The 8887-nt window shown below is 49.8% G+C and overlaps 1 long non-coding RNA gene across 2 annotated transcripts; it reads left to right on the plus strand.

Annotated features, from left to right (window-relative positions):
* Nucleotides 1–6193: 6193 nt before the first annotated feature.
* Nucleotides 6194–8508, plus strand: LOC120943563. 2 transcript variants are annotated; one of them, XR_005750298.1, is made up of 5 exons: nucleotides 6194–6341; nucleotides 6454–6547; nucleotides 7589–7738; nucleotides 7889–8027; nucleotides 8246–8508. It is a non-coding gene; the product is annotated as an uncharacterized LOC120943563 (long non-coding RNA). The 2 variants fall into 2 exon arrangements; XR_005750299.1 differs by lacking the exon at nucleotides 6454–6547 and having other exon boundaries at nucleotides 8246–8506.
* The last annotated feature ends 379 nt before the right edge of the window (nucleotides 8509–8887 follow it).

The raw sequence follows: 8887 nt of genomic DNA on the forward strand, positions 1-8887 counted from the left end.
GGCAGGTCTCCTGACAGGGGGGGTTCGCGCTGATTGTTTATCAGCGCAGCCCCCCTCGGATCGCCACACTGGACCACCAGGGAAGCCCACCCTGGACCACCAGGGAAGGGCAACAAAAAAAAAAAAAGTAAAAAAAAAAAAACATTAAAAAATAAAAAAAGATGCCAATCAGTGCCCACACATGGGCACTGACTGGCAACATAGGAAAAATAAGTGCCGCCCCACATTGTCCATCAGTGCCACCCCACAGTGTTCATCAGTGCCACCCCACAGTGTCCATCAGTGCCACCCCACAGTGCCCATCCATGCCCAGTGCCCACCTATCAGTGCCCATCTGTGCCAACCATAAGTTTCCATCAGTGCCACCCATAAGTGCCACCCATGAGTGGCCATCTGTGCCGCCTATGTGTGCCCATCAGTGCCGCCCATGAGTGCCCATCAGTGCCACCTATGTGCCCATCAGTGCCGCCTATGTGCCCATCAGTGCCACCTATGTGTGCCCATCAGTGCCGCCTATGTGTGCCCATCAGTGCCGCATACCAGCGCCGCCAATCAGTGCCACCTTATCTGTGCCCGTCAGTACTACCTCATCGATGTCCATCAGTGCCATCTCATCAGTGCCGCCATATCAGTGCCCGGATTTGAAAGAGAAAACTTACTTATTTACAAAAAAATTAACAGAAAAAAAAACACCGTAATTTTTTTTCAAAATTTTCAGTCTTTTAGTTGTTCAGAGGTGTTTGATCAGAGGTGATCAAATACCACCAAAAGAAAGCTCTATTTGTGGGGAAAAAAGGACGCCAATTTTGTTTGGGTACAGTGTAGCATGACCGCGCAATTGCCATTCAAAGTGCGACAGTGCTGAATGCTGAAAATTGGCTTGGGCGGGAAGGTACGTAAGTGCCCTGTATGGAAGTGGTTAAAATCCCCATAGGCAACCTTTTTTTTTTTTTCAGGTTACCAGATTATAGCTACAGAGAAAGTCTAGTGCTAAAAGTATTGCTCTCGCTCTAACGCACGCGTCAATACCTCACATGTGTGGTTTGAACGATGTTTACATATGTGGGCGGCACTTGCATAAGTCCCGCCCACATATGTAAACACCGTTCAAACCACACATGTGAGGTATTGACGCATGCGTTAGAGAGAGAGTAATACTTTTAGCACTAGACTTTCTCTGTAGCTATAAACTGGTAACCTGAAAAAAAAGGTCGCCTATGGGGATTTTAAAGTACTGAAGTTTGGCCCCATTCCATGAGTGTTTGCAATAGTAAAGCGTGACATGTAAGGTATCTATTTACTTGGTGTAACATCATCTTTCACATTATCACCAACAATTGGGCTAACTTTAGTGTTTTGTTATTTTTTAACCACTTGAGCCCCGGACCATATTGCTGGTCAATGACCTGGCAAGTTTTTGTGATTCTGCACGGCGTCGCTTTAACTGACAATTGCGCAGTCGTGCGACGTGGCTCCCAAACAAAATTGGCACCTTTTTTTTCCCACAAAGAGAGCTTTATTTTGGTGGTATTTGATCACCTCTGGTTTTTTTTTTTTTTTTTAGAGCTATAACCAAAAATAGAGCGACAATTTAAAAAAATAAAGAATAATTTTGACTTTTTGCTATAATAAATATCCCCAAAAATATATATTATAAAAATTTAAAAATCCCTCAGTTTAGGCCGATACATATTCTACATCTTTTTGTTTCCAAAAAATTTGCAAATAGCGTTTATTGATTGGTTTTGGCAAAAGTTATAGCGTCTACAAAATATGGCATTTTTGTTAATTTTTATTTTTAACTAGTTATTGGGGCGATCAGCGATTTTTATCGGTACTGCGACATTATGGCGGACACATCGGACACTTTTTTGGAACCATTGGCATTTTTCTAGCGATCAGTGCTATAAAAATGCATTGCTTACTATAAAAATGCCACTGGCAGGGAAGGGGTTAACACTAGGTGCGAGGGAGGGGTTAAATATGTTCCCTGGGTGTGTTCTAACTGAAGGGGGGGTGGGACTGACATGGGTAAATGACAGATCGCTGTTCATGAAGGGGAACTCCAGACCAAAAAAAAAAAACGTGGGTTCCCCTCCAGGTGGAACATAAGGGGTTAAACCCGCGCCGAAAACCAGCGTGGGGTCCCCCCCCCAAGATCCAGACTAAGCCCTTATCCCAGGCACGCAGTCTGGCCGGACAGGAATGGGGGTGGGGACGAGCGAGCCGTCTTCCGCCAGGACCCCCTCCCCCATAGGCAAGGAGCTTCATGGTGAAGGGGGTCCCGGCGGAAGACGGCGCAGAAGACGGGGGGTAGGTGCACCCCCCCGCAGAAAGCGACGAAGCCCGGAGCCCTCCCCCATAGGCAAGGAGCCTCATGGTGAAGGGGGCTCCGGCAGAAAACAGGGCTTCGTCGATTTCTGCCGGGGGGGTGCTGTAGCCCCCCCGGGCTGTTTTCTGCCGGAGCCCCCTTCACCATGAGGCTCCTTGCCTATGGGGGAAGGCTCCGGGCTTCGTCGATTTCTGCCGGGGGGGGTGTAGCCCCCCCCCGGGCTGTTTTCTGCCGGAGCCCCCTTCACCATGAGGCTCCTTGCCTATGAGGGAGGGTCCCGGGCTTCGTCGCTTTCTGCGGGGGTGCACCTGCCCCCGTCTTCTGCGCCGTCTTCCGCTGGGACCCCCTTCACCATGAGGCTCCTTGCCTATGGGGGAGGGTCCCAGGCTTCGTCGCTTTCTGTGGGGGGTGCACCTGCCCCCCCCCTGTCTTCTGCGTCATCTTCCGCCGGGACCCCCTTCACCATGAGGCTCCTTGCCTATGAGGGAGGGTCCCGGGCTTTGTCGCTTTCTGCGGGGGGGTGCACCTGCCCCCCCGTCTTCTGCGCCGTCTTCCGCCGGGACCCCCTTCACCATGAGGCTCCTTGCCTATGGGGGAGGGTCCCGGGTTTCGTCGCTTTCTGCGGGGGGTGCACCTGCCCCCCCCCCGTCTTCTGCACTGTCTTCCGCTGGGACCACCTTCACCATGAGGCTCCTTGCCTATGGGGGAGGGTCCCGGGCTTCGTCGCTTTCTGCGGGGGGTGCACCTGCCCCCCCGTCTTCTGCGCCGTCTTCCGCCGGGACCCCCTTCACCATGAGACTCCTTGCCTATGGGGGAGGGTCCCGGGCTTTGTCGCTTTCTGCGGGGGGTGCACCTGCCCCCCCGTCTTCTGTGCCGTCTTCCGCCGGGACCCCCTTCACCATGAGACTCCTTGCCTATGGGGGAGGGTCCCGGGCTTTGTCGCTTTCTGCGGGGGGTGCACCTGCCCCCCGTCTTCTGCGCCGTCTTCCGCCGGGACCCCCTTCACCATGAGGCTCCTTGCCTATGGGGGAGGGTCCCGGGCTTCGTCGCTTTCTGCCTGGCACCTCTGCGGAGCACAGGGCTTGTCACGCTGTCTTCCGCCGGATGGCGCCACCCTCCAGGCTTCTGCGGTGCCTTCCGCTTCTGCCTGGCTCCTCCAGGAGCCCAGGGCTTGTCTCCGCTGTCCTCTCTCTTCTCTTCCATTCGATGTTGACACGACGAGGTCCAGCGCTGGAATGCCGTGTGAGTGGTGGGCATTGACTTATATAGGGCAATGCCACCACATTCCCACCATCATGCCCAGGGAATGTGATGTCACATGGGTTGAGGTCACATGGTGGCATTGCCTTATATAAGTCGATGCCCGCCTCTCACACGGCATGTCAGCGCGGAACCTCGTTGTGTCAACATCCAATGGAAGAGAGGGAAAAAGACAGCGGAAAGAAAGCCCTGTGCTCCCGGAGGAGACAGGCAGAAGAAGGAACAGAGAAGAAAGAAGCGGAAAGAAAGCCCTGGCTCCGCGGGGGAGCCAGGCAGAAGAGGGAACAGAGAAGACAGCAGAGAAAAGACCGGGGAGTTGGCGCACCCCCGGCAGAAGACGAACAAGACCGGAACCCTGGCGGAAGGCACCGGAAAGACCGAGGGATAGGCGCCATCCCCCGGCATTTTATTCTGTGTGGTGTGTTTTTTTAACTTTACATTTTCCCCCAGGTGAATGGGTAGGGGTACGATGTACCCCATACTCATTCACATAGGGTGGCGGGCCGGCATCTGGGGGCCCCCTTATTACAGGGGGCTCGCAGATTCCGATTAGCCCCCGCCCGCATACCCCGACAACCAATGGCAAGGGTTGTCGGGAAGAGGCTCTTGTCCCTATCGACATGGGGACAAGAGTGCTGTGGGGTGGGGGGGGCAGTGCCCCCCTCCCCCACAGCACACACTCCCCCATGTTGAGGGCATGCGGTCTGGTACGGCTCAGGAGGGGGGGCGCTCGCTCGTCCCCACCCCCATTCCTGTCCGGCCAGACTGCGTGCCTGGGATGAGGGCTTGGTTTGGATCTGGGGGGGAACCCCGCGCCGATTTTCGGCGCGGATTTAACCCCTAATGTTCCAGACCAACCCTAAGAGCCTAATGTACCCCTGGAGGGGGACCCGCGCCGATTTCAAGTTTGAAATTTGGTGCGGAGTTCCCCTTCATGGTCAGCGCAGGCTGAAAACCGCTCGGAGATTCCCGTGCGCCGCGTCACGCAGCGCAATCACGGGTACGCCGCTTGGTATTTACCAAGATTTTCTCAGCGTACTGACAAGGCGCACGGGAATCCCTGACATTTCTCTGTACGCATGCCCAGTATGCAAATGAACCTCCCGAGGTTCAGGCGCACTGTGTAAGCGTACGGGGATCGGTTTCCAAAAAACACTTTCACTTTCAATTCGGCCCGCCAAACACATTCAAACACATGTCACTACACTTCCCCTGCATCACCCCCCTCCCTCCCCTAATAAACTCCCGCCCAAACCCCCGCAATTTACATTTCAATGTGCTGTGCGCCAGGTCTGTAGTGGTGCACAATGCACCCTCTCCTGGGCGCACTGAGCACATTAGTAACTAGGGAAATACACTGCACTAGCAGCGTATTTCTTTAGTAAATGTCAAAACGGCTGCTACTCCTGCTTTTACTCCATGAGTCATGGAGTAAAGGCTTGGTAAATCAGCCCCATTGTGTTTATTACTCTGATCAATGTATATTAATAGACTATTTTCTTCTTCTTTCGTTTCTTTTTTTCCTTTTTTTCTTTCTTTCTTTATTTTTTTATTATAATTATTTTCTTTATTTTTCTCTTTATTTATTTATTCAATCTTTTTTGCAATTTTTCTGTATATGTTCTGAGCTAATCTCATCAGTTTCGGGGACTCCATGCCCAATACTCTTACATCCTTTCCCCATTTACCCTTCCCAAATGTTTAGCAGCTGGTAATTCATTCCCAGCTATTCCAGTGTTGTATACCTTTTGGCTTTGAGAATAGGTATCGTCTATGCCAGGTCTGACTGTCGTGCTGCCAATGGGTTAGAATTTGGATTCAAAACCATCTTCTTTAAACACCCTGACAGCACGCTCTCAGCATGACATTATCATGTATTGCTATATTATTGTAAAGTAATTTCTCTTATGGCATCTGTGCGCTTTACCGCACAGAAACACAAATATGTATGGTACAAACCTTGGTGCTTGTGGACTTTCTGTTAGCCGCCCCTCTCCTTTCAGCTGTTACTCTTTATGTGTTTCCCTCATTCATTTTATGTCCTCCCCCCCCCCCCCCCCTTCTTTCAGTATCTCTCTCTTTGCTAGTCATTTCTGTCCCTCTACTTTTCTCATATTTTATTTTTCATCTCCTTCTTCCATCCATTCACTTTTCTTTCCTCTCCTCCTTTTTCTTATTTCTTCCTTTTTCTTATTTCTTTATTCCTTTGTCTTTTTTCCTTTCTTTCTATCATGTTCCTCTTCTACAACAGTGGGAACATTGTTGCCGCATACAGCGCTCGCATCGTATTCCTCTCCCTGGTTTGCAGTACTCCATAGTGCTGTCATAGGACAGCGCTCCATGATTGCCTATGTGGGCGGTTGGGGGCCTGTGCCAGCACTGCCAATCCCATCGCAGAATTCGAATGTCAGCACAGGTCCGCCCTGCGGTCCACGCCATTGGCTGCAGTGTGTTGGTCATTTCTCTGACCGCGCCCGCTGCTGTTCCCTGTTTGGCGCCGCCTCTCTGGGCGTCACAGGCTGTGTCTGTGCGACGGAGTTGGGCGGCGCTAACAGGGGAATCCCAAGTGACGTCAGCCGCCCATCCCCGCCCACCCTGATTAGGCGGACGGCCCACACACAGGTGGTGCCGTTGCAGCCTAATAGAGGATACTACATATGCAGCTCACACAGCCATCAGCTTCAGTGTGAGCTCGCTGTGTATGTGAAGACAGCATTTATATTGATCTGTGGGTTTCCAGCTCTGTAAGGTATGCATTTGGCCAATCACTCTCCTTCTCTCTGGTGAATTCTTGCAGTGACTTTTTTCTTTTTAATATTCTAATTACCTCCTTCTTGTAACCTGTATTCCTAAATCTGCAGATTCACTTGTCCTATTTAAACTTGTGAGCTTCTAACATACTCGGCGCTGGGGTCCTTTTTGCCTTCAAGCAAATGATGTGGCCACACTGACTAGGTATTCTTGATCTAATTTAATTCTTTCTTACAACTTTTTTATTAAAAAATCTTTTTGATACATTTTTTCTGTTCCATACAAGTGCAGTGTTACTTTGTGGTATACCATGCACTCCGTTGTTGAAGCTTTATTATACTATCACACTTCAACCTCAATCTTTACTACTAAGTTAATTAATTTATATATTTATGTATATTCCTTTCATAGACTCTTGGTAGCTTTCACCTTTATTCATTTACCGTATTTATTCGAGTATAACGCGCACCCGTGTATAACGCGCACCCCTAATTTTCAATTAAAAATCGGTATAAAATCATTGTAATTGCCAAAAATCATTTATGTCCAGCCGTGCCCCCTGTATGTCCAGCCGTGCCCCCTGTATGTCCAGCCGTGCCCCCTGTATGTCCAGCCGTGCCCCCTGTATGTCCAGCCGTGCCCCCTGTATGTGTCCAGCCGTGCCCCCTGTATGTGTCCAGCCGTGCCCCCTGTATGTGTCCAGCCGTGCCCCCTGTATGTGTCCAGCCGTGCCCCCTGTATGTGTCCAGCCGTGCCCCCTGTATGTGTCCAGCCGTGCCCCCTGTATGTGTCCAGCCGTGCCCCCTTACCTTTAATCACGCGGCGCGCGGGAACATTACAGACAGCGTTCGTTTGAACAGCTGTTTTCCCTGCCACGCATAGACACTCCCCCTCGTTCGTGATTGGACAGATCCGTCCAAGGGGGAGTGTCTACGCGCGGCAGGGAAAACAGCTATTCAAACGAAAGCTGTCTAATGTTCCCCCGCGCCGCGTGATTAACGTTGTAGCGGCGTTTGTGGCTTCGGTGGCGGCGGCGGTAGCAGCGGCGTGTGCGGCGGCGGTAGCAGCGGCGTGTGCGGCGGCGGTAGCGGCGGGGGGGAAAAAGTCCTCGAGTATAACGCGCACCCAAACTTTGAACTTTTTTTTGGGTATAAAATTTTGCGCGTTATACTCGAATAAATACGGTACTCATTATTATTTACTCTGAATTAATTGATTTAATTAATTAATTAAATCTTTTTTTAGGCTCCTTTCTGTTATGCAGTAAGGGTTTCTGTTTATTTGATCGGCTGCTCAGCATACCTTCTTGGAACCACAGATCAATAATAACATCCACCTACCTGACATCTACACCCTCATTTACCTTGCCTCTGAAATACTCAGCAGGCTATAGTAGTAAGTTACTCGCTATTGTTTAACCAGATGTGATATTTACTTATGTAGCAATCTCTTGCGCACTTTGTCGCTATTTACTTAATTGCTAAACCTATGTATTCTATTCCTTTGTGTCATTGGGTATTGTCTATCTTCCTTTCCTCCCATTAGGTCCATTCATGGGCCTGCGCTGTCTCTCAGGTATATCCTTGTTACACAGGGACACCTTCCACCACTAGGGGGCGCTTGCATCCAGGTTATGGTTTTGTTGCGATCGCTGCTCCATGTGACCTCATCCCACTTCTATCAGGTAGGAGCGGCTCCCTAGTCCACAATCATCATATGGTTTCTAGTGTTCAATATATTGCAGCCCAATGTGGCTACCACAACCTCTATGTATACAATACAATATACTTACCTTGATTGTATATTTATTTATTTATTTATTTATTTATTTATTTTGTAATAGATTCATGCTATGTTCTCATTTTTTCAACTACATTGTAATATGTTATCTAATTGTTATAGACTATCACCCTCCACGGGTTCCTGACGAAGCCTTACCGGCGAAACTAGTCGAACCTCTCTACGTGGGGTCTGAAGAAGACTACGTGCAGTCATCTGCACTATTAGTACTTTTTCCATTTCTTGTCTGAATATTTTAAACTTATGTCAAATTTTTCTATGCTTTTTGTAATAAATCTTTTATATCTAATCAATTGTTTGCTTGTATGATCCATTTGTTTGGGGTTTGATCAGGCTTATACCAGGATCCAGGGATCCATCCGATCACCCCTTGGGGGGTCAGGAAGGAATTTTTTCCCCTGCCACGGCACATTGGCTTAGCACGGACAGGGGTTTTTGCCTTCCTCTGGATCAAACAGGGAAGTACGATTCAGTGAATTGTCCCTCCCAGCATTACGGAACACCCCCCCCCCCGATAATACTTTGCCCCCCAGGACGTCAACAATCATGACCACTCTGAGATACTCGGCAGTAATCATTTGGGGCATAAAGCCATTTGCCTCAATACTACCGACCGCCACCAAAAATGCCTTAAAGAAGAACGACTGTTTAGAATCGATCGACCGACCGCTAAACATGGCACCAACCAAAACGCATATCATGCGCACTGGTCAACACAAGATCGGCAGTAAGACACCGACTTGA

This window comes from Rana temporaria, chromosome 6 (genome assembly GCF_905171775.1).
Source record: "Rana temporaria chromosome 6, aRanTem1.1, whole genome shotgun sequence".
NCBI classification, from domain to species: Eukaryota; Metazoa; Chordata; class Amphibia; order Anura; family Ranidae; genus Rana; species Rana temporaria.